This window comes from Moschus berezovskii, chromosome 14 (genome assembly GCF_049115385.1).
Source record: "Moschus berezovskii isolate FMDL1 chromosome 14, NW_MosBer_1.0, whole genome shotgun sequence".
In the NCBI taxonomy this organism is placed as follows: domain Eukaryota; kingdom Metazoa; phylum Chordata; class Mammalia; order Artiodactyla; family Moschidae; genus Moschus; species Moschus berezovskii.
The window spans coordinates 24,043,097-24,067,815 of record NC_142473.1 but is presented as its reverse complement, the minus strand read 5'-3'; the positions used below and the strand labels follow the sequence as shown (position 1 = coordinate 24,067,815).

General features: G+C 37.8%; 1 protein-coding gene across 5 annotated transcripts in view; it reads right to left on the bottom strand.

The window, feature by feature from the left end:
• The window catches only part of ZC3H12C (zinc finger CCCH-type containing 12C), an 84,692-nt gene that overhangs the window by 48,656 nt on the left and 11,317 nt on the right, over nt 1-24,719 (bottom strand). For 2 of the 5 annotated variants that reach the window (XM_055422987.2, XM_055422986.2), the window contains exon 2: nt 176-235. The exons of the other annotated variants lie outside the window; for them this stretch is intronic. The gene's annotated coding sequence lies outside the window, so the exon portion shown is untranslated. The remainder of the gene's footprint in view (nt 1-175; nt 236-24,719) is intronic. 5 annotated transcript variants of the gene reach the window in all.

Genomic DNA, 24,719 nt, shown 5'->3' with positions numbered 1-24,719 from the left:
ACAAAGTAGATCAGTGTTTATATTCCCATAGTTATCAAAAAACTCTAAGAATAAAGCTTAATTTTTAGGCTCTATATCAGAGACCCATTATAACTGGCCTTTATATACTATATTCATGAACACAAAAGGTACTAGGGAAACATTTAATGGTCTAAAAACAGATTTCTTCACTTACAGAGCTTTAGATTTCCTTCAAATATTGTATTGGAAATGAACAATTTTTCTTGCTGAAGGCCTAGTAAGTTAAAAAATAAAATAATATTATATGTTGAAAAAGAACTAAAATGTCATGCTAATTTTGTTGATGATAAATTATAAACAATCCTTTTAATTGCAAAAAAGAAGTTTTATACTAGCTGAAAGCAGATTTATGATACAATGGCTATTTACTAAAAATCTGCTGCATACACAAAGATTCCCCCATTTAGTGAGCTTTTCTTAAAGTTCTCATTAGATAACTTAGATAATCCTTTATCTCAAATCCAGTAAATTTTTTTTTTATATTCTAAAGAGCATCATATTAATCAGGAATATTAGACCATAAACTTGTTACATCAAACTGTTTGTTTGTAACATCGAGTTACAATGCCATAAAGTGGGTTCTGATTGTTATCCAAATGGTAATAGTAGGAGAACAATGAAAATAAAATAATGAATATGTAATAAATACCTACTGCTGTAGTCTCTGTGTATTTAATTACCATTGTATTTCAGTGAGTGCTGTTGTCTGCATCCCTCTAGCTAACAAAAGAAGGATGTCCCTTTGAACAGATTGGTTAATGCTCTGGGGCAACAGATGTCTACTGGAACTGCAGGAGACCAGCAACTGGTGGCCTGCCCATCTTCTGAAAACTTTCAATAGACTTACGCATATGCTCACACAATAGGGCATGTGGTAGAAATGAAAACCTCCTTTTAACCCTTTATGCTCTTTCTTTTCCTCCCAACTGATAGATGAGTCTTTGTCTCCTCCCTTCCCCATTACAGATCTCTTGAAAGCAACAGTTCTCTAAGTGACATCTTCAATCTCATATCTAAAAGTAATGCAAGCAAAAAAAAAAAAAAGGTGGGAAGAAACTCATGAAACTATCTATACATGAGTACTGTAACTGCTGACAAAGCAAATGAATGCTTAATCATCGTAATTAAAACAAGATGAAACATCAAATAGCAATCCATCTCCCCAAGCTAGATTTTTAAGACAATGGAAAAATCTATCAAATCTTACTATCATTTTGCAGCATCTAGGTCTGACAGTGACACCTTAAGGAAACTAGGAATGTGACAAGAAGATAAAATCTAAATTCACTGTTTATCAAAATATCATAACATTTTAACTTATCTTTAAGTACAAATGGTTACTTGCATGCCTACTGTCTTGCAAATGTTTATGAAACTGTAAGTAATCATTTATATAAGTGCAGAATATAAAAATGTGAAAAGTCTGCTTCACAGACATGTTTTACAGAAAGAATTACATTTTCTGGTATTTTGGCACTATGTAACAATTTGTAGCCTTTCATCTGTGTGCATTCTATCCTTAACAGAGTTCAAAGTAATATTCTGAATATTTAGCAAAGTTTAACTTCCAAGGCATTAAGTAGCACATATACTCACGTTCACAGGAAAATACAAAGACATTGGTTTCTGTAGCAGCTTCAGGAGTAACTCCTTAACACAATTTTAGCTGCAGACTTCCAGGCAGGCAAGAAGAACAATGAATGAGTGAACAGATGGAATGGCAATGTCTTTGCTTAACCTATTACTGAGTGGAATAACAGCCAATCACAGGCCAGAAAGCTCACAATTAGTCGGCCAGGCAGATGCAAGCCAACCTCAGCACCCTGCGTCAGGTTCGCAGGTTTCTAAGATAAGCAAGTTGATGTCATTCTTGGGTCTGCCCCGGGCAGCCTGTGTATTAAGGAGGGGGTGTGCGGCAACAATAGGCCATACAAAGCTGACTAGTAGGCAGCTGCTCTTTGAGAGCAGAGTCATTAGGGAGCAGGCTGCCAACAAGAAACACCTGGCTTGGGGAGACTTCAGCTTTTCCGCCTTGTTTTTAAACAAAACAAAGAAACCAATTATATTTTAAAGTAGTAAAAGTTGCATGTTTCCTAAAAGTTGAGGCTATCCTTTAGTCTTTTAGTTTTTTGTTTCTGGGAAAAAAAGAAAAGGAGGTGTGTCAAAGTAGTAATTAACTACTTCAGTAACCCCTTTTCTTTAATAAATGATTTACAGGGGAAATGAGACAGAGGTTAGAGTAGAACTACTTCCCTGGAAATACTAGGAAATATAAAATATTTGTAAGTATTGGTTGATTTGTTGCAAGACAATAAAACAAACAAACATGATGAAAGTAAGACTGCAAAAGAAAAAGGTTTAAAAGCTTATAAATAGAACTGATTTTTAAAAGTTCATTAGAAGTACAGTGTAGTAAGATAAAGCAAGTCTGGTCCAACTTTGTGCCAAGTGAGTCATCTAAACTGAATATTTAGACAAAACTATTTAATTTCAATCTAAAACAACCAAAATGACCCACTTTATGTCAAGTAGTGTAAAATTATTTTATTATCAAAACTAATCATTTAATTAAAGAAAAATCTTTCATTATGTTTTAATATACAACACGATGTTATGTGTTATATTTGTATTTCATAAAATTTGTAAGATGTACAAATTTCAGTTCAGGAACAAGTAACAAAGAAGTTATTTACAAAGAAAAAACACTGTAATATTTTTAACCTCTGAGCCACCAGGGAAGCCCAGAAAAAACACTGTAATATTTTTAAAGGGTACCAAGTATACAAAAATCATCCCTGTCAATGAGGAAGCTTGTTATCCTGATTTACTTCAAAGACCGCCAGACTAGAGTATTTATAAAGTTATGGACTATCTGCTTTTGAGAGCTGCATAAATGATATATTGAGTGGTCTCTGATTATGAAAATTCAATCAAAATTTAAACACCATCAGGTGTTGTGAGAATATTTCCCAACTAAACAGTATCTAGAGCTGTTCTACTACTTGCTTATGTGTTGCAGAACACACACACACACATCCTCTTTTATCCCAGTGAAAATTAGAAGAGTGAAGACAAAAGCTCCTCTTAAAATACAATTTTTTGATATAAGCTCATTTAAGCAGAGGTTAGGCTTTCCCGTTACATAATCAAGCACTCTACAGGTATAAAATTTGGCTAAGGCACCACAAAGAGTCTCAAACAATCTAAATCAATCTCTCTTCTCACATACAAATACAGACACTACTCACAGGACCATTTGAGAAAACTTAGAAAAAAGTTAATATTGGTTGGGACTCTTGGGCATGTCTTTATTGTGCCCAGTCAAATGTAAGTCAGATAGATGCTTTCTGTTTACAAAATAAGAGGAAAATATACTCTATACGGTTAAAATTTTTCAGTTACCTCACCAAAAACATTCCATATGCCTACTAAAAGCCTAAAAATTATTGGTATTTCCAGAAATGAAGTATGGTGTTTGTAGGTCATTGTTTGTCTATAGACATTTTTCCTCAAAAAGAACTTAATATTCCATGGAAGTATGTCATTCCAAAAATGTTAGAAAATTTTAAAATTTGTGGAAATATTTTTAAACTAAATGTAATGATTAGATTCTAAGTATCAAACTAATTTCTAAAGGAAGAACGATTCTTTTTCTACCAAGGATTACAGCAATGTTTTTGCAACAGTTACACCCATGGCCTAATTTCATACAGCCACTAGAGATCAATATAAAGCATTTCTAATATTACAGTTTATTGCAAATTATAAAGTGAATTTAATAGAGTTCAAATTTTACGCATATGAACATCACAGGAATCAAAAAAGTTAGAATTTTATCTTTTTTTGGGGGGTGTGCTGGTACTTTTTAAAAAAATCTCATGAGTGAAAGGTAAGAAAGATAAGGCTACTAGTATGGTTAATAAATAGGCTTTTGGTAAAACTGAATTTGATTAAATAAGATCAAGATAAAAATATAATATAAAATATAATATTCATGCAAAGTTGTTAACTAAAACCAAATAAAACATAAGCTATGTACTGACTAGAGATAGTGAGGTCAATATTCATGAACTTACATTGAACCCTTGTCCCTTTTGAATATAAAAAAAGACACTCTTTAGTATGAACAGACAGTCCCTCTTTCCCTTGGACTTTCTTCTTTTTTTCCCCATTGCTACTATAGTTACTACTTTACAGCTTTAATTCAGGAGGAGGAGGAATCTTCTCACTAATTCCTGCCACTGTGAACACAAAGAATGAGAGAAAACTACCCACAAGCTCAGCGGGCAGTCTGATCCCTAGTACTGGATTAAGCTTTTTTGCAAACAGCAAATAAAGGCAGTGATCTGAAAAAGCTAATCAGATCCTGCTGTGGTATTTAGACTATGTTGGTTGCTAGTATTGGATAACTTGATAAGCACATTAAAACATCTGTAGGTGAAAAGAGGCCCTCCCCTGCCTTTTTTAGTCAAATGGCCCTGGTCCACTCCCAGTTGCAGAGAAAATGCAAACAGCTGGGTTAGGCTGTCCGGGTCAGTGCGATAACCGACTGAGCCCCGGGCGCGGTGTGTGACAGTGCAGCTTCAGCAGTCATACTGAAGCCTGCCAGGGTCAAAGGCTTTCCTAACGTGAAAATTCAGCTGTTTGCTGAGGCATGAGTGTGAAACACATGGGCTGTCATGCTGGCGTTGGCATTAATTCTATTTGTCAGGGGTGATCCACACTGGCTTCCTGGTACCTTTCTCCTACTAAGGATTTGTTCTCTTTCAAACTACAATCTCTTTTGATACAACACCATCATCGAAATAAGATTTTTAATTCAAATCTTCCCAATTGTCCCCAAAAGTTTGAAAGATTAAATTTAACAAAAAACTCTTATTAATTTGATTAAACAACAACAACCAACTAACCAAAAACCTAACTTACACACCTGGTGTAAAAGAATGGAGCAAAATCAATCAGGGACTAGTCTCTAATCTATGAGAGTTATAATATATGTAGTAAGTCAGATGGGCATGAGAGATCCTTACTATATTTCATTTCCTTAGGCTTAGATTACTTCTGTTTCTTAATTTATCTCCTTCCTTCAATACTCCCTAAGTACATCCCTACCAAAGTAATTTTCACTGACACCACTCTTCAGTTAAAAAAAAAAATCTCAGCAGTAGATCACATCTCTTGTCCCCTGTGCTGTTCTCAAGACTCCCCATAGAGTGGGGGCTCCTCTAAGCTCTGTCATCTTACTTCCCACTTCAATTAAGGTGAAGTCACAGATGCTGCAACAACGGTTCCTTCACTCATGTTCTCTTGCACAGCCTTACCTACCCAGATCATATTTGTTGTTCTAATTCCAGCTCAAGGCTTACTTTTCCATAAAATCTTCTTGGACCAGTCCAGTTTTTACTGAATTTCTATAACATGAATAGTCTGTACTGCACAATATAGCATTTACTTATGAACCAGGCTGTAAGCTCCTTGAGGGCAGATCCACTTAATCTTCCATAATCCATACAGAAAAAAACCCTATATGGTACCCAGCAGTGTGCTGCTATCTAGAAGACATCTGGCTGAAAACCAGGACCAGTAAAGAAATGGGCTCCTGCAAATCTGAATGCAGGCATTCACATGAACAAAATGCTCCCTGCTAGCTTTTATTTCTCCTGGTGAACAGGGGGAGCTTATCAAAGAGCCCACGGTGATCTGCAATGTTTCTACAGCTCTGGCTCTGCCATGGGGCTGCTTTCAATATTCAGGGCAGCTGTGCCACTGAGTAATAAGCTCAGGCCTGGCAGTCATGAGAGGCCTCTTCTTGGTCTCCTTCTCTGGCTCCAACTTCCTGACTAGAGAGGCATCCCTTGGAGTTACCCTCTGGCCTCCTACTCCTCACCTGGGGAAGGAGGTCTGTGTAAGCCAAGTGCCCCTCCCTCTGCACACTCTCTTGGGGTCTGCCCTGGTGCAGACAGCAGAGTTGCTTTGCTCTCCAGCGCTGCCTGAGATTCAGTGACTAAATCTTTCTAATTTGGGGGTTCAGTGTTACTAAGCCCTTTATGCTGTGCTCTTAAGTCATGCTCTGCATTAGCTTCATCAACAAGATTGCTGTTTTCATGTCCATCTGCCTGGCTCCTTTGTCTGTTTCTCAGTTGGTTCAGAACTAAAGCAGGAAAAAAACAAGATTCAATAATGTTTTGTTAAAAAGAGCTACTAAGGAAAAAAAAAAAGGTGATGAAAATACTTGCATAAATTAACTCTGAACAGACCACTTTAAAAATACTATGAAGGAATAAAGTTAAAGAAATAAAAGAAACAATCTGTAACAAAGAAAGATAATGCTTCCCCAAGTCAAAATTCTTAGGGTTTCACTATAAGAATACTTCAGCGCCGTATCACTAAGAGAAGATAATTCTTGATTCTCTTTATGGTTCAGAGACAAATAGTAAATCCACAAAGTAGTATTTCTTCTCAGTGATCTAAAAACAAAGAAACTTTTTACAGTCACTTTAAGTGATAATATAACCCATATCCTAAGACTTCAAATACTTCCTAATGACTAGCTTTCCATTTAGTTAGTTTTTTTTTTTTTTTGGCTGTGCGGTTTGACTTGTGGGCTTGAAGTTCCCAGACCAGAGATCAAACCTGGGCCCACAGCAGTGACAGCACAGTGTCCTAACCACTGGATGGCCAGGCAGTTCTCTCTCCTAAGCCCTCGCAAGCTCCATCTCACATTTTTTAAAAATTCGAATAAACAAGCAAGTTTTTCAAAAAGATGATCTTCAATTCCTATAAAACTTGCAAGTACTCAAGGAATGAGAGATTTTAGTAGAGCTCAGGGAATATAAATGAACCCAAAATGATGTACTAGGTTGCTAAGGCAGCTGTGTGGGGAACAGGAGATAGAAAATTCATGCGGGAAAAAGGAACTATATCATTTAGAAGAAGTATGAAGCACATGATATCATCCATGCTAACAAAACACACAGTTGTATTAAGCACGACTGAAACTGAGGAAAAGCTGACCCAAACTGTATAATTTTATATGAAGGATATATAAGACATATTCTCTGCATTATAACACAACTGGATGGTGTATCTGGCACCTTATCTCTGACAGTAATGATAATAACATTCATAGCATCCCTCTCAAAGCCTAGTCTCTCCTTCTGACCCCAAAGCACGGTACCTCCCACTTCCCACCCACACATGCTCACTGATGCACATTCATTTCAGCTCAGAGTATGCATACAAGCTGAGGCTGGCTCAGCTCTTTTCTTTTTTAGGTGTTAAATAACTATACAGTATCAAAGGGCAAAACGATAGGATACTGAATGAGGAATTCCCCAGGTCGGTAGGTGCCCAGTATGCTACTGGAGCTCAGTGGAGAAATAACTCTAGAAGGAATGAAGGGATGGAGCAACAGCAAAACCAATACCCAGTTGTGGATGTGACCAGTGATAGAAGCAAGGTCCGGTGCTGTAAAGAGCAATATTGCATAGGAACCTGGAATGTTAGCTTCATGAATCAAGGCAAATTGGAAGTGGTCAAACAGGAGATAGCAAGAGTGAACATAGACATTCTAGGAATCAGTGAGTTAAAATGGACTGGAATGGGTGAATTTAACTCAGGTGACCATTATATCTACTACTGTGGGCAGGAATCCCTTAGAAGAAATGGAGTAGCCATCATGGTCAACAAAAGAGTCCGAAATGCAGTACTTGGATGCAATCTTAAAAATAACAGAATGATTTCTGTTCGTTTCCAAGGCAAACCATTCAATATTACAGTAATCCAGGCCTATGCCCCAACCAGTAACGCTGAAGCTGAAGTTGAACGGTTCTATGAAGACCTACAAGACCTTTTAGAACTAACACCCAAAAAAGATGTCCTTTTCATTATAGGGGACTGGAATGCAAAAGTAGGAAGTCAAGAAATACCTGGAGTAACAGGTAAATTTGGCCTTGGAGTACAGAGCGAAGCAGGGCAAAGGCTAATAGAGTTTTGTCAAGAGAACACACTGGTCATAGCAAACACCCTCTTCCAACAACACAAGAGAAGACTCTACACATGGACATCACCAGATGGTTAACACCGAAATCAGATTGATTATATTCTTTGCAGCCAAAGATGGAGAAGCTCTATACAGTTAGCAAAAACAAGACCAGGAGCAGACTGTGGCTCAGATCATGAACTCCTTATTGCCAAATTCAGACTGAAATTGAAGAAAGTAGGGAAAACCACTAGACCATTCAGATATGACCTAAATCAAATCCCTTATGATTATACAGTGGAAGTGAGAAATAGATTTAAGGGACTAGATCTGATAGATAGAGTGCCTGATGAACTCTGGACGGAGGTTCGTGACATTGTACAGGAGACAGGGACCAAGACCATCCCCATGGGAAAGAAATGCAAAAAAGCGAAATGGCTGTCTGAGGAGGCCTTACAAATAGCTGTGAAAAGAAAAGAAGCGAAAAGCAAAGGAGAAAAGGAAAGATATAAGCATCTGAATGCAGAGTTCCAAAGAATAGTAAGGAGAGATAAGAAAGCCTTCCTCAGTGATCAATGCAAAGAAATAGAGGAAAATAACAGAATAGGAAAAACAAGAGATCTCTTCAAGAAAATTAGAGATTCCAAGGGAATATTTCATGCAAAGATGGGCTCAATAAAGGACAGAAACGGTATGGACCTAACAGAAGCAGAAGATATTAAGAAGAGGTGGCAAGAATACACAGAAGAACTGTACAAAAATGATCTTCACGACCAAGATAGTCACGATAATGTGATCACTGACCTAGAGCCAGACATCTTGGAATGTGAAGTCAAGTGGGCCTTAGAAAGCATCACTATGAACAAAGCTAGTGGAGGTGATGGAATTCCAGTTGAGCTATTGCAAATCTTGAAAGATGATACTGTGAAAGTGCTGCACTCAATATGCCAGCAAATTGGGAAAACTCAACAGTGGCCACAGGACTGGAAAAGGTCAGTCTTCATTCCAATCCCAAAGAAAGGCAATGCCAAAGAATGCTCAAACTACCGCACAATTGCACTCATCTCACACGCTAGTAAGGTCATGCTCAAAATTCTCCAAGCCAGGCTTCAGCAATATGTGAACCGCCAACTCCCAAATGTTCAAGCAGGTTTTAGAAAAGGCAGAGGCACCAGAGTTCAAATTGCCAACATCCGCTGGATCATGGAGAAAGCAAGAGAGTTTCAGAAAAATATCTATTTCTGCTTCATTGACTATGCCAAAGCCTTTGACTGTGTGGGTCACAATAAACTGTGGAACATTCTGAAAGAGATGGGAATCCCAGACCACCTGACCTGCCTCTTGAGAAACCTGTATGCAGGTCAGGAAGCAACAGTCAGAACTGGACATGGAACAACAGACTGGTTCCAAATAGGAAAAGGAGTATGTCAAGGCTGTATATTGTCACCTTGCTTATTTAACTTATATGCAGAGTACATCATGAGGAACGCTGGGCTGGAAGAAGCACAAGCTGGAATCAAGATTGCCGGGAGAAATATCAATAACCTCAGATATGCAAATGACACTACCCTTAATGGCAGAAAGTGAAGAGGAACTCAAAAGCCTCTTGATGAAAGTGAAAGAGGAGAGTGGAAAGTTGGCTTGAAGCTCAACATTCAGAAAACAAAGATCATGGCATCTGGTCCCATCACTTCATGGGAAATAGATGGAAAAACAGTGGAAACAGTGTCAGACTTTATTTTTTCGGGCTCCAAAATCACTGCAGATGCTGACTGCAGCCATGAAATTAAAAGACGTTTACTCCTTGGAAGGAAAGTTATGACCAACCTAGATAACATATTAAAAAGCAGAGACATTACTTTGCCAACAAAGGTCCGTCTAGTCAAGGCTATGGTTTTTCCTGTGGTCATGTATGGATGTGAGAGTTGGACTGTGAAGAAAGCTGATCACCGAAGAATTGATGCTTTTGAACTGTGGTGTTGGAGAAGACTCTTGAGAGTCCCTTGTACTGCAAGGAGATCCAACCAGTCCATTCTAAAGGAGATCAATCCTGGGTGTTCATTGGAAGGACTGATGCTAAAGCTGAAACTGCTATACTTTGGCCACCTCATGCGATGAGTTGACTCACTGGAAAAAACTCTGATGCTGGGAAAGGTTGGGGGCAGGAGGAGAAGGGGACGACAGAGAATGAGATGGCTGGATGGCATCACCGACTCTGTGGACATGAGTTTGAGTGAACTCCGGGAGTTGGTGATGGACAGGGAGGCCTGGCCTGCTGTGATTCATGGGGTTGCAGAGAGTCGGACATGACTGAGCGACTGAAATGAACTGAACTGAATTGAACTGAACTGAACTATTTAGCAAGCTAATTCAAAACTGCTTGACCAAAAGTTTAAAAGTGAAATTGACAGACTCAAACCATATCAGACAGAATTAAAAGAGGACTCTATCATTAGGGGTCTCTGTTCTTGCTAATGATCTAGAAGATAGTATAATAGGATATTAAATATAAAGGAACTCAGGAAAAAATAAAACGTAGCTTACAGCAAATAATATAAAAGGAGTTGCAAACCAACTATGACCCAATTAAAGTCCTTTGTTAATTGTAAGTTCGATCTAAATATAAATTCTTACTAATAATCAAGACAGTTGTTTCTTCTACACCCATTCCTATAAGATGAGAAATGAAATGCTTGAGTTAGTACTTCCAATGGTACTACTGGTTTTAGATAATTTTCCTAGTGTGCAGGAAATTGAAAAACTCTTGAGAGGCTAACAAAATGGTTGTGTTAGAAAACGCTAAGATTAGCACAGAAGTTCACAACACAATTTTTTCTTTACAGAGTTCTATTCATATCAGAGGATGATATAGTAATTTACAATTAAATTTAGAATTCTGAGCATTTAGGAGAAGATTCCTTCTAAATGCAAATCACCAAATACTATAAGTTAAATCTAGACTGTGAATCATCCTAAACAGCTGCCAAACCAATTCAACCATCAACTCTAACAGAAAAAAGATTCTTGTATTTTGTTTCCTGCTGTATCTCCAGCACTAGCAGAGTGCCTGCTGCTGCTGCTGCTAAGTCACTTCAGTCGTGTCCGACTCTGTGTGACCCCATAGACGGAAGCCCACCAGGCTCCCCCGTCCCTGGGATTCTCCAGGCAAGAACACTGGAGTGGGTTGCCAGTTCTACAGGTGCTTAATAAATATGTGCTAAATTACAGCATTTCAATAACTGGGCCAAAAATCTCTTTACCAGATTTATTTGTTCTTTACTTCCCTTCACATAACCCGCACTCCAGCCAAACACGAGGATTTAAAGTAGTAGTTCTTTCAATTTGGTTGCACATTGGAATCATCTGGGGAAATTTAAAATATACTGGCATACGAGTTTCATCCCGAGAGACGTTTATTTTTTTTGGTCTGGGTGAAGCATGGCCATAGGCCAGGTGATTCCAATGTACAGTCAAGTTTAAGAACGCTGACTTAAAGATTCTTTCTCCTAAAATACCTTTCTCCATAGCTTCACAGGTTAAAATCTCACCTATTAGTATTGAAGGTTCCCAACTCTGCCTTGAAACCTTTCCCAGAACACTGTTTAACTCATTTTTGGATTATCTGAGTATTGCACAGGGCCTGGCATACGGTGGGGACTTGATAAATGTCTGAGTGTGTGGGGGCATCACACAGCAAGGTGGCCTGTATGACTGGTGGCAGGTGAGCAAGGGGAGGAGTCACAAAGTGAGGTCAGAAAGGCGAGGTCCAGGGAAGAAGCCACATCATGAAGAGCTTTGAAGGGCAACGCTTCTCAAAACTTTACACGCCATTTGAATCATAGGAGAATCTTTTGCATGTATGTTCTTCCAGATACTTAAGAACTGCTTTGACAAGTTTCAACTAAAAAGCTAATGGGAGTTTGATGGAGAGTGTGTTGCAGTAATACTTGCTTTTTAAAGCATGAAAGATTATATTGTTTAATCAGGAATAATTTATTTAAATTTCCTCTCTCAATATAGTTCCCTAGATTTCTTTGTAGGGGGCTTATAAATTTCTTTTTAAACTTGTCTCAAAATATTTTGCTGTTGTTCTTGCTATGAATGGTGGTTTTTTCCTTCCCTCATATTTTCTAACTAGTTTCTAACTAGTTATTGTTGGTGTCTAAAAAAATAATTTATTTTATTCTCATATATGAAACTTTAGTGAATGAGGTATCTCAGAGAACTCTGTTTCTATTAGTGCTTCACTGAGGCTCTTGGGTTTTCCAGGCATATATAATTATGTAAAATCATCAGATTGCCTCTTTCTTACCAATTTTTATATCTGTTGCCCCACACTTTTATCTAATTACATTGTAATGTTAACAGTGATTATTTTGTGTTGTTCCTGATGTTAATGGGAATGTCTTTAGTGTTTTACTATCAAGCATTATACTTAGCACACAGCACATTACACTGATGACTGGTTAGGTTGTACATACACATACATACAAAACATAATTTTATATCATGTTGGGCAAATTTACCTCTTCATGTTTCAGCTGTAAATAAATATAGTTGTTTTGAGATTTATGAGTTACAACACACACAAATCACTTAACACTGGAACAGTGCCAAGCACAAAGTAAGCACTCAATAAGTGCTGCTGCTGCTGCTGCTAAGTTGCTTCAGTTGTGTCCGACTCTGTGCGACCCCATAGACGCCGTCCCTGGGATTCTCCAGGCAAGAACACTGGAGTGGGTTGCCATTTCCTTCTCCAATGCATGAAAGTGAAAAGTGAAAGTCAAGTTGCTCAGTCATGTCTGACTCTTCACGACCGCATGGACTGCAGCCTACCAGGCTCCTCCATCCATGGGATTTTCCAGGCAAGAGTACTGGAGTGGGGTGCCATTGCCTTGTTACTAATATGTAATTATATGTATATAGAGCTACATATTTTTATACCACACAATATGTAGCCTTTAGAAAGTTCTTTATAGAAGTATGCTTTCCTTCTACATGAAAGATTTAGGAAAAAAATTAAAAATGTGGGTTGAATTAATATGATATATTAAGATGATCATAATCATCTTTGAGTTACTAATATTGTGAACTAAATTAACAGACTTACAAATATCAAAACATTCTGGAGGATTATTGTATATATGCTGATACTTCCCTATGAATTTTTACATCAATAATCATAAGACTAGCATGTTAGTTTTGTTTTTTTTTTAACTTACTTGCTTTGCCACATTTGGGTACCACGATTTTGCTAATGTTAGAAAAGGGATATGGTATTTTATCCAAACTCCTCAGTGACTAAGTAATTGCCCCACGTACCAAAGGGAACTAGACTAGACTGGGTCATGTGTTCCTATATATGCACCACTATTTCTAATATCTGATTTACTGGTATTCTGAAACCTGTACCTGACCCCTTACTATAAGTTCTAGGACAGAGATTATTCCAGCATGGTGTTCACAGAAAACAGGATGAGCGAGAGAGAGATCTCATAATGTAAGGGCCATAAGAACTGACACCGTAACACACCCTCTCTCAGAAAGTATCCAAATATCCTGGACAAATGACACAACGGCTCCGTGTCTCAGTTTCCTCAACCATAAAATGGGAATAACACCGCCAAGAGCACAGAGCTGAAATAAATACATAATAATGTAGAATAGTGCGTGCGTGCGTGTGTGTGTGCTAAGTCACTTCAGTCATGTCCAACTCTATGCATGGCTCTACCAGGCTCCTCTGTCCATGGGATTCTCCAGGCAAGAATGACAACTGGAATGGGTTGCCATGCCCTTCTCCAGGGGATCTTCCTGATCCAGGGATTGAAAAATAGTGCTTGTAAATATTAATAGTAATATTAATTACTTGTAAAAATTAATAGTAAATATTAATTCTTATCTTAAAAGTTTATCCTGAAAGTGAAACTTCAGTACAAAAGATAGAAAACCTGATTTTAATTCTTTTATGTTTTCATTAATACAATTCTAAAGTTCTGTCTTTGTTCATGATCTCACAATATGAATTTTGTTAAATTAATAAAATAATTTAGAACAATGTTTCTCAGAGGGAAAGGGCAATAACAGTTTGGAAAAGTCAAAAACTTTTTTGGAAAAAAGTTTTTCTTTTTTAGAAGAAAAGCAATTCAAGATTTAAGTGTCATGGAATACTTTGGCTAATAAGGATAATTAGAAGACAATGGTATCAATAAATATGAGTATATATGGTGACACATCATAACTAGACTTATCTTGGTGATTATTTTGAGAAGTATAGAAATACCAAATCACAATGATGTGTAACAGGAACTAACATTCTGTAGGTCAATTACACTTCAAAGCAAACAAAAAAATAGAAAAAGATCAGATTCGTGGTACTAGGGGCAGGGGTAAGGGAAGGCAGTCAAAAGGTACAAATTTCCAGTTATAAGATAAAAAAGTACTAGGGATGCAATGCATAAATGATAAATTTAAATAACACTGCTGTACATTATATATAAAAGTTTAGAGTAAATCCTAAGAGTTCTCATCACAAGGAAGAACACTTTTTCTATTTCTTTAATTTTGTATCAGATCAATCCTGGGTGTTCAATGGAAGGACTGATGCTAAAGCTGAAATTCCAATACTTTGGCCACCTCATGTGACGAGTTGACTCACTGGAAAAGACTCTGATGCTGGGAGGGATTGGGGGCATGAGGAGAAGGGGACGACAGAGAATGAGAGATGGCTGGATGGCATCACCGACTTGATGGACATGAGTTTGGGTGAACTCTGGGAGTTGGTGATGGACAGGAAGGCCTGGCGTGCTGTGATTCATGAGGTCGCAGAGAGTCGGACACGACTGAGCGACTGAACTGAACTGATAGATGTTTACTAAACTTATTGTAATAATCATCTCATGACATACGTAAGTCAAATCTCTGCTGTAAACCTTAAATGTATACAGTGCTACAGCAGTTATATCTTGATAAAACTGGAAGAAAAAAAATATTCCAGAAAAAGAAGGTAATGGTAAAAAGCTTACTAAAGAATATGAGTATAAAAATGGCTGGGGGACCTCCTTGGTGGTCCAGTGGTAAAGAATCCACCTGCTAATGCAGGGAACATGGGTTCAATCCCTGGTCTGGGAAGATTCCACATGCCTTGAGGCAACTAAACCCATGCGCCAGAACTACTGAAGCCCACACACCTAGAGCCCATGCTCTGCAACAAGAGAAGCCACTGCAATGAAAAGCTCCCTCATTGCAACTAGAGAGAAGCCCCCATTCGCCACAACTTGAGAAAGCCCGTGTGTAGCAACAAAGGCCCAGTGCAGCCAAAAATCAATAATAAAAATTTTAAAAATGGCTGGGATGAGGGACAACAAGGCAGAAATAAAGAGGTCTATTTCCTGTTTTTTTTTAAAAGACTGGCAATCAGTAATTTACAAGAAATACATTGATTTTGATGGTGGGTAGAAGTGAAGGGATATGGAAGAAAATGGAAGTAAAATTAGAAGTATAATAAGCAACTGAAAGGAAACAAAGGTTTTCTTATAGAAAATGAGAAAACATTTCTTTCAGTTTAGCAATATAGATGGCGGATAGTGGAAAATTATTTTAAAATAAATGGGCTGTAGACAATGATCAGCCATTGCCTCCACCTCTCTCATAATTTCATTAACATTTAATAAAGTAATAAATTAGTATACTTTTCAGAATCACTTTCTCTTAAGATCTGTAAGTTACTATAAAAAATTAAAGCCATAATAATTGTCTCCCTTAAATAACTGATATTTAACAAATTTTTTGTGAAAAAAATCCTAGGACTTAGGAATCTATTTTCTTGAGAGCATTATCATTAGATATGAAGTAACTTAGTTCTTACGGCATTTTTGCAGATGTTAGCTAGGTGACCAAATTCTATTTTTAAATGTGCACAACTAATATTTTTTATAACACTCTGGCGAAAGGCAGAACAATAGCAGCCTGGTCCATGCTCACCCAATCAAACTAAATCAACCAGCTTAAGTCAGTATTCAATGAATTCACGTATTCACTCAAGAAGTGTTTATTTGAATGCCTACTATGAGAGACACTGAGTGACGATGACAGAGGGTCAAGCATGAATACAGCTGCTACACCAAGGAATAAAAATATACTAAAGAAACTAAATAGATGAATAGCTTTACAATATAGGGCATATCAAAACCAATGCTATAAATAGTGATATATCATGGAGTTGTTGTTTAGTTGCTAAGTCATGCCCAACTCTTTTGCGACCCACACACTGAAGCTCACCAGGCTCCTCTGTCCACGGACTTTCCAGGCAAGAATATTGGAGTGGGTTGCCATTTCCTCCTCCAGGGTATCTTCCTGACCCAGGGATTGAACCTGCGTCTCCTGCACTGGCAGGAGGATTCTTTATCACTGAGGCATCAAGGAAGCCCGATATCATGGAATACAAGAGACAAAGACATTGGCTCAGATTTGAGAAAGTTCTGAGAGGGGGATGTATAAGCTAAGAATAGAATGACAATGATGGCACATTCCTATGTATATTGGAATATGTGTATGTGTCTGTGGTAGGGCAAGATGTGAATGGAGTAAGGAATGGAAAGAATGATTTTTCCCTAGAGAAAACAGGATCAAAGGCCCAGAGACATGAAAGGTGATAAAATATACAGAATAAACGTGAGATTAATACTGCTGTAGAAGATGCTAAAAAGTCAAGATGTAGACAGTCCATGCAAAGTCTTGAATGCCACACTAATGTCTCAATTGTTACCTGGAAATTACTGAAGTTTTTGAAAAAGGGAATGGTGTAGTTCTACCCACATTTTAGAAAGGTAATTAAATCAACTATACACTAATATAAAATAAAACTTGAAATAAAAACATAAAGAATGGGGAACCACTGAAAGTTTCTGAGAATGTGAATGATGTGTTTTTAACTACATTTTAGGATGGTAATTCCAGCTGTCATTAGTTTTGAGGGGTAAGAAACTCAAAGATAAGTTAGGAAGGTATTATGAGATATTTTCTAAGATGAGCCGATGGGTCCAGTAAGGATTTGATATTAAAGACAAAACGGGAGAGAGTAACAAAAATAATTGATGGCATCAAATGATACAAATACACTGCAGAATGACTGAGGACATTGGGTAAAGGTGATGAGTGGCCACTGAGGGAGCTATTTTGGAGATATGAAGACAGATGGGGTTAAGAGGCAGCTGCTCCTAACCAAGTTTTTACATCACAGATCATTTATCAGTCTAATGAAGACTATACACCACTTTTCAAAGTAATGGTTTTAAATGGGTAAAATAAAAACAGATTGCATTACAAAAAATCAATTATATTAAAAGTCATCAAAATGTGTAAAAACGTGATACAGTAAAATATATGCCTTTTATTAATACATTAAAATAACAAGGTGTAGCAGATCTAATAACTCTGATGATTCAAAAGTAGTTAAAAGTGATAGTTAAGAATATTTATTTCAACTGTAACACAATAGGGAAACATTTGATTTCTATGGCTGATAGGGAAACATTTGCTGTTATTAAAATTGGACGTGTTGCTTACATTAATAATTGAGAGAAACAGTAAATTTCAATTAGAGAATATGAATATAAATACTAATTTTTTTCCCATTCAAATCAGAGAATGCCCAATTTCTCTCAATGGATGCTTCAGGGAACCACAGAGCACAGGCTAAAAACTCCCAGTTAAGGAGTAAGTGTGATCTGAAGAAGACATGACAGCATTTTATTCTTTTAAAAAGTTTGGCAGGAAAAGAGTAAGATATAGAAAGATATTTTGGTGGGGAGAGAGATATGTTGTTTTTTTTTTTTCTTTTAAGAACTTTAAACCAGGAGAATCGATTCAATGGGGCAGGAGAGAAAAAAGGCATGCCCCCTTATGTATGAATTAAAGATTAGTAATAAATAAAAGGACAATAACTTAAGAGGAAAAAAAAGAAGGAATAGCAGTGAACTGGGAAAACAGGTAGTGTTAGTGGTAAAGAATCCGCTTACCAATATGGGAGATGCAATAGATGCAATCCCCAGGTGGGGAAGATCAATCCCCAGGTGGAGGAGGAAATGGCAACTGACTCCAGTGTTCCTGCATGAAAATCCCACGGACAGAGGAGCCTGACAGGCTACGGGATCGCAAAGAGTGGACACGACTGAGCAACTGAGCACATAGGCACACACGAGAAAACAGAGTTGGTTCAATGAGGCAAGCCTTGGCTCTCCTTTACCCTGCAATTCTCGGTCAAAATTAACCAGACTACCGCTCTCAACTCTGCAGTCCTTTCCCAGCCTCCACAAGCCCCAGAGGGCCAGGACCGACTGGGAAAGAAGAGTGCAAGGTGAGGACGGGCACCGCCAGGGCACTGCCAGCGTTCAGGGGCAGGAGGTGCACTCTAGTTGCTCTTCTGCCTCCTTTTTAAAATGCATCTTCAATCTTCTCTCTCAGCTCTCAAGATACCTAGAGACTTAATGCTGCCATTTGGCAGTCCAAATACTGGGGTCACTAAGAGTCGGACTTGACTGAACGACTTCACTTTCACTTTTCACTTTCATGCGCTGGAGAAGGAAATGGCAACCCACTCCAGTGTTCTTGTCTGGAGAGTCCCAAGCACGGAGGAGCCTGGTGGGCTGCCGTCTATGGGGTCGCACGTAGTCGGACACGACTGAAGCGAGTTAGCAGCAGTTGCTCCATCCAATCTCCCCACAAAAATCAAAACTCGAAAGATCAGTGAGGGTAGTGTGATGCTTATATGATTACAGAAATTATGAAGCATCTAAGTGTGAAAGATTCTTGAGGAAGGGGTACAATGGATACTCTAAGGATAGGTTGTTAAACAAAGTGACTATTCAGATTAAAAGACTGATGAAAGACTGTTAAATATAAAAACTTGGCACAGCCGCAGGACCTCCTTCCTTGCCGGTGCCTTTCCGCCTCTGTGCCTGAGTAGTCGTGTGCGTTGTGTGTGGTGCACACTCACATGCATGGGGAGAAGCGGGTGCAGGGAGCACAGAACCCGTTCACCGCATTTCTCACTCTCAGAAGAGCTTCTTAAGCCATTGGGTTTGGTAAGCAAAAGACTACCTTATTAGGAAGCAAAGATTTAGCAATTAAACGATCAGTCTCTAGATTCAGTACTTTTTCTTGTTTTGGCCATGCTACACACCATGCAATATCTTAGTTCCCAGACCAGGAATCAAACCCATACCCCCTATAGTGGAAATACAGATTCTTAACCACTGGACCGCCAGGGAAGTCCCTAGACCTAGTATTTCTCAAATGAATAGCTAATTATTTTATCTTCTAATTCTGATTATTTTTTAAGAGCTAACAAAAAATTGCAGAAGAGGCTAAGTACACATTGACAGGAAAATTATTTCAGGACTTTGATCAAATATAAATCCATGTTGAAATGAATTAGCTTATACTAAGTGTTTACCATCAAATAAGTACTCAGTCTATTACAATGCACACAAAACTTAAGTACTCATTTGCTATCAATGTGGGAAATAAACATTTATGATCTACCTGTTATTTTGAGGACTGCTCAGGCCCAAAACTCAGCACCTGGCAGCACTCTTGCCAAATTCACATTCTGCTTTCTGGCTGTCACTCAGGAATTCCAAAGTGCTTTCTCTACATGCCAGATCTTCACTCAGGTGCTTTCCCAGCATGTGATGGTCTAGAAGCTAAGCTGCAGCTGCCAACCTGGCAAGTGCTTCCCAGTCACCTAGGCCAGTAGTAAAATTTTCTACATCAACCAAATTCACAAAATTAATTTTGTGAAGTTTTTTTTCTTATAAGCCAACTCCTGATGTTTTTTTCAGAATCACACTTATAGTAACTATATTCTGAACCTACTCTCTTAGTGCAGAAAATGTTTTTAATTTGTGGATCAGGACTGACTTCAAATATTAGATGCCTCTGATTCCCTATAGACGTTCTTATTCAAAGGGAGAGATTAAAAACCTTAGGACCTCTAAAGAGGTCTCTTTAATGTAATCAAAAAGCCTGAAATAACACTGAAAAATAAAGAAGTTAATGGGAAATAAAAGGGCAGCAATTTAAGGCATTTTGTTTTTCTTACTTATAGGGATAACTAGAATCATCTCCACCGTCCATTTTAAAGAATGTGGAGTACTTTCTATAATTCTGCAATTTCTCTTGGCCAATTTATTCATCCCATCCAGAAACAGGTCAGGAAAGAACTAGTTTTTATTTCCAAAGCTTTACAGTTTGGGGGGTAAGAGTGGGGAGTAACTGGAAGGTGCACCCTGAAATACTTTAAACTAGTAAAGAGCATAGAAAAACAGAGCTGCTGGTTCAACTTCCAACCTCAGGAAATCCTAGAATACACACAGAAGGGAGCACATGGGGATCAAGAGGCGCAGAGATCTGTAGGCAGATATGCCCCGTTTATGGAACACAAATATTTTTAAAATAAACTGGGAACTTAGCTTATTTCGAAAGTTACACCATCCTATCCTTACACAATGATGACACAAAGCCCTGACAATCCAAAGCATTAGATTTACTTAGTTTATCCATAGGCCTTAAATAATAAAAACTCAGTATCTATATGAAACAGAAGGGAAGGTGGCAGGGCACAACCTTTAAAAGAATGACAAAGCTGGAGGACACAACATAAACTGAATAGAATCAAATGGATCAAGATGGCAGGCAAGTCAACTTGACTAGACCTTAATCCTCAGTATACACTCATTGTAACACATCAGCAAGCTAAATAACACACCCAGAGGCGCCATGACAGTTCCAAGGCCGACCATCAGAAACCAAAATGTGGGCAGCGGCCCAATCCTGGAAATCTCAGCCCCTTCCCCAAAATGGTTGTCGTAATCCTCCCACTCGTTAGCCTATGAAATTACCCCGCCCATAAAGCAAACCACACCACATTTCAAAGTTGCACTCGCGCTCTGGGAAGGCCCACACTCTGTGGAATGTGTTTCTCTCTGAATAAAGCCACTTTTATCTATTACTTTGTCTCTCACTGAATTCTTTCTGCAATGAGACATCAAGAAACTGAGCTTCATTAGGTCCTAAAACCAGGTCTGAGATCTCAGGTGGAAGAGTGTGGACTTCGGCTGGCTTCGAGTCCCAGCCACATGGGTTAGAGTCCCGGGCAGGATTCTGGCTGGCTTCGAGTCTCAAACTGGGTTTTGCTAGGTTCAAGTCCTGGCATATGGGTTCAAGTCTCAATCTGAGGTAAATGGTTTCATATACTATTAAATCTCCCTTCCGGATAACCTGGTGGTTAAAGAAAAATAAAATTTTGGACATTAAAAATGGATGGCAATAGGGTTATAAACTGTGAGATGTGGTCAAACAGATACTCAATGAAAAAATTAATGGTGTAAATGTATTTAAAAAATAGAAAGCAATTAAACATTTAAATTACAAAGGTCAAAATGAGCAAACAAACCAAAAATAAAGGCAGACAAAGGAATAAAAGGTTTTAAATGTGAACAACCATGGAGGAAATAAGAACTTTAAGATTCATACCCTCCATTCCACTTCTCACAAAGAATACTAACCCTATAGGTTCTATGGGTATGTTTGAGCAAACTCTGTTACTGAGGTTTTCTAGGACACCTAAGAACATGAAAAACATCCCAACCGGCTGATGAGAATCGCACAATTATGTTGACAAACCTAACAAAGAGGGACTTATACTTTATCCAAAAGTCCTAAATGTAAGAAAGATAAGTTATATAGTATATTCAAATTACAATAATACACATTAGCCAGTAATTTTAATTTCTGATAATAGATTTTTCTAATATTGAACATTGTTAATTCAATTCATTTAATCCTAAGTAATGATTAGAGACTTGAATTGGATGGACATGGAAGATGAAAGAGACACGAAGAACCAAGAACCTTGAGATTTTTGGTTTGAGCAGCTGAGAAGTCGGTATTAACTCTTACAAAAGTGGGGAAGACTCGGAAAGAGACAAATTTGGGAGGACAAAAATTCTGTTTTAGATAATTTTGTTTCAGATACTAATTGCTATCCAAGTAGAGCTGTCCCAAGATAGCTGGGTAACAGAGAGAAGTCAGGACTGGAGATAAATATTTGGTAGTCATTAGCATGTAGATGGAGAAGGCAATGGCGACCCACTCCAGTACTCTTGCCTGGAAATCCCATGGACGGAGGAGCCTGGTAGGCTGCAGTCCATGGGGTTGCGAAGAGTCGGACACGACTGAGCGACTTCACTCTCACTTTTCACTTTCATGCATTGGAGAAGGAAATAGCAACCCACTCCAGTGTTCTTGCCTGGAGAATCCCAGGGAAGGGGGAGCCTGGTGGGCTGCTGTCTATGGGGTCACAGAGTTGGACAAGACTGAAGTGACTTAGCAGCAGCAGCAGCAGCATGTAGATGGTATTTAAAAATACAGTATTGGATGGATGGAAAACTGTAGAAAAAAAGAGTGTTCAGGATCCAAATTTTAGTAATCTAACAACAGAAAGACACTAGATACTAGCTAGATTTGTGACTACCATATTTTCATATAATATATGTTGCTATACTTATTTTTGAAATCAAGCTAAATTAGGACCTTGATACAAAATTATTTAATATAAACCTTGTTATATCACAAGGTTGGTTTCCTGCTGGCCTCTGAATACTTCAGTTTCAGTAGCAGTATCGTTTTTGTGATCTGTAAATTACCTGAATCGTGGTCGTTTTTAAAGTGTTCTGCAAGCTGCTTCAGAGGCTGAGTAATGAGGGCATTGGGACGCTAAGACTTTATTTGAAGAAAGGCTTTATTCCAAGAGACAAATCTGTTTCATTTACTTTAAATCATATTTTATAAATAGCATGTAGTAGTGGACAACGGTGAAAAGTAGAGTGGGTCTCAAAGTCTGAGATAAGGATGGAGTCATTAAGTGGGCTGAAAGCAGTAAAATTCAGCCTTACTGACATTTAAGCCTTACTTAAAATGACTGACTGCATGCTTAATTTAAAAAGAAAACAACATGAGTCAAATGCTTAAAATACATTTTGAAGATGTGCCTAAAAGATACTTAGGAATTGAGTAATTTAAGGGAAACTTCCCATAATATATAAATCTATTTTCAAGCTTCTTATGTTTAACTTTTATAGATATTTACAGGAATATATGTATGTAAGCAGGGGATACCTATGTCAGGAAACAATAGCCATTGGCATTTAAAATATGAAATAAGAGAAAAAGACCCATTAAAATCAGAAATAAGCTTAAATACCTATTATTAATCAATACTGTTCTATGATTTCAACCAATGCAACAAGACAAGAAAAAAAGCTGAAGTTTTTAAAAAATTGGTATTATTTTGGGGTCACCAAGATCCTGAAACTCAAGAGACTCAACTGAAAAAGTACTGGAAGTAAGTCCTGCAGTATAACTAACAATACATAAAAGTTCAGTAGGGGATTCCCAGGTGGCTGGGTAGTAAAGAATCCACCTGCTAATGCAGGAGATGCAGGTTTGATCCCTGAGTTGGGAAAATCTCACAGAGAAGGAAATGGCAACACACTCCACTATTCTTGCCTGGAAAATCCCATGAACAGAGGAGCCTTGCGGGCTACAGTCCATGGGGTCAGTTGGACGTGACTAAGCACAGGGTATCTAGGTTATTTAAAATTGAATAACTTTCCTTTATACCACCCACTACAAGGTATAATATATAGGCATATCAAGTATAAAATATAGTAAGGTAAGATTTCATTCATAATAATGATTGCTAACATCTCTCAGGGGCCTATACATTATTGGTTAATATCCACAATCATGATATTTTATGATATTACCATGATAATAGGTACTATCATCACAATTTCACACAAAAAACTGAGGCTTAGGAAAATACAAGAAATTTGCCCAAGAATACACAAATGTCAGAACAGGAATTAAAATTCAATCTTTCTGACTCTACTGAAGGAGTTTCTTAGCACTATTATGTCATTCTTATCTATCAAATTAACAAAGACAGGTTGTGCAGGGAAAGAGTGATGGGTACTGAGAGCAACACACATGGATTTCTAAAAAGAATATAAATTGATGCAAATTTTCCAGAGGGCAATTTGCATGATCACATCTAGGAATTTGTATAAAATACATTCATAAGTGTGTACAAAGATCTACATACATGGACATTTATCATTGTTCATTATAACAATAAAAAAAATGGTCATACTCTAAATACTTAACAATATAAGCTTGATTAAATTACAGTCATACTTGAACATGCTGAATGCCACTTGGCATTCAAAATAATAATCACAATATTCACATACAAAAATGATCTTTAAAAGGATATTTAATGATACTGGAAAACATAGATTATTGAATGAACAGTAAGAAACAAAACTACCAATGCATACAAATTTTTTAAAGGATGTGTTTATAGTTAGTAGGAGAGTTAAAAAAAAAAATTACCAAAACTTTAAGTTATCTCTAGGGGAGAATTATGGATCTTTTTTTTTTTTAAACTTTTTCTCTATTTAAAAAATGTGATAAAATAAATGTGTTAAAATATTTAACTCAAGTGAGAAGTTGCTATCTGACTCAGGGAGCTCAACCCAGTGCTCTGTGACAACCTAGAGGGGTGAGAGGGGGCGGGAGATGGGAGGGAGGTTCAAGAGGGAGGGGACATATGCATACCTGTGGTTGATTCATGCTGATGTATGGCAAAAAACCA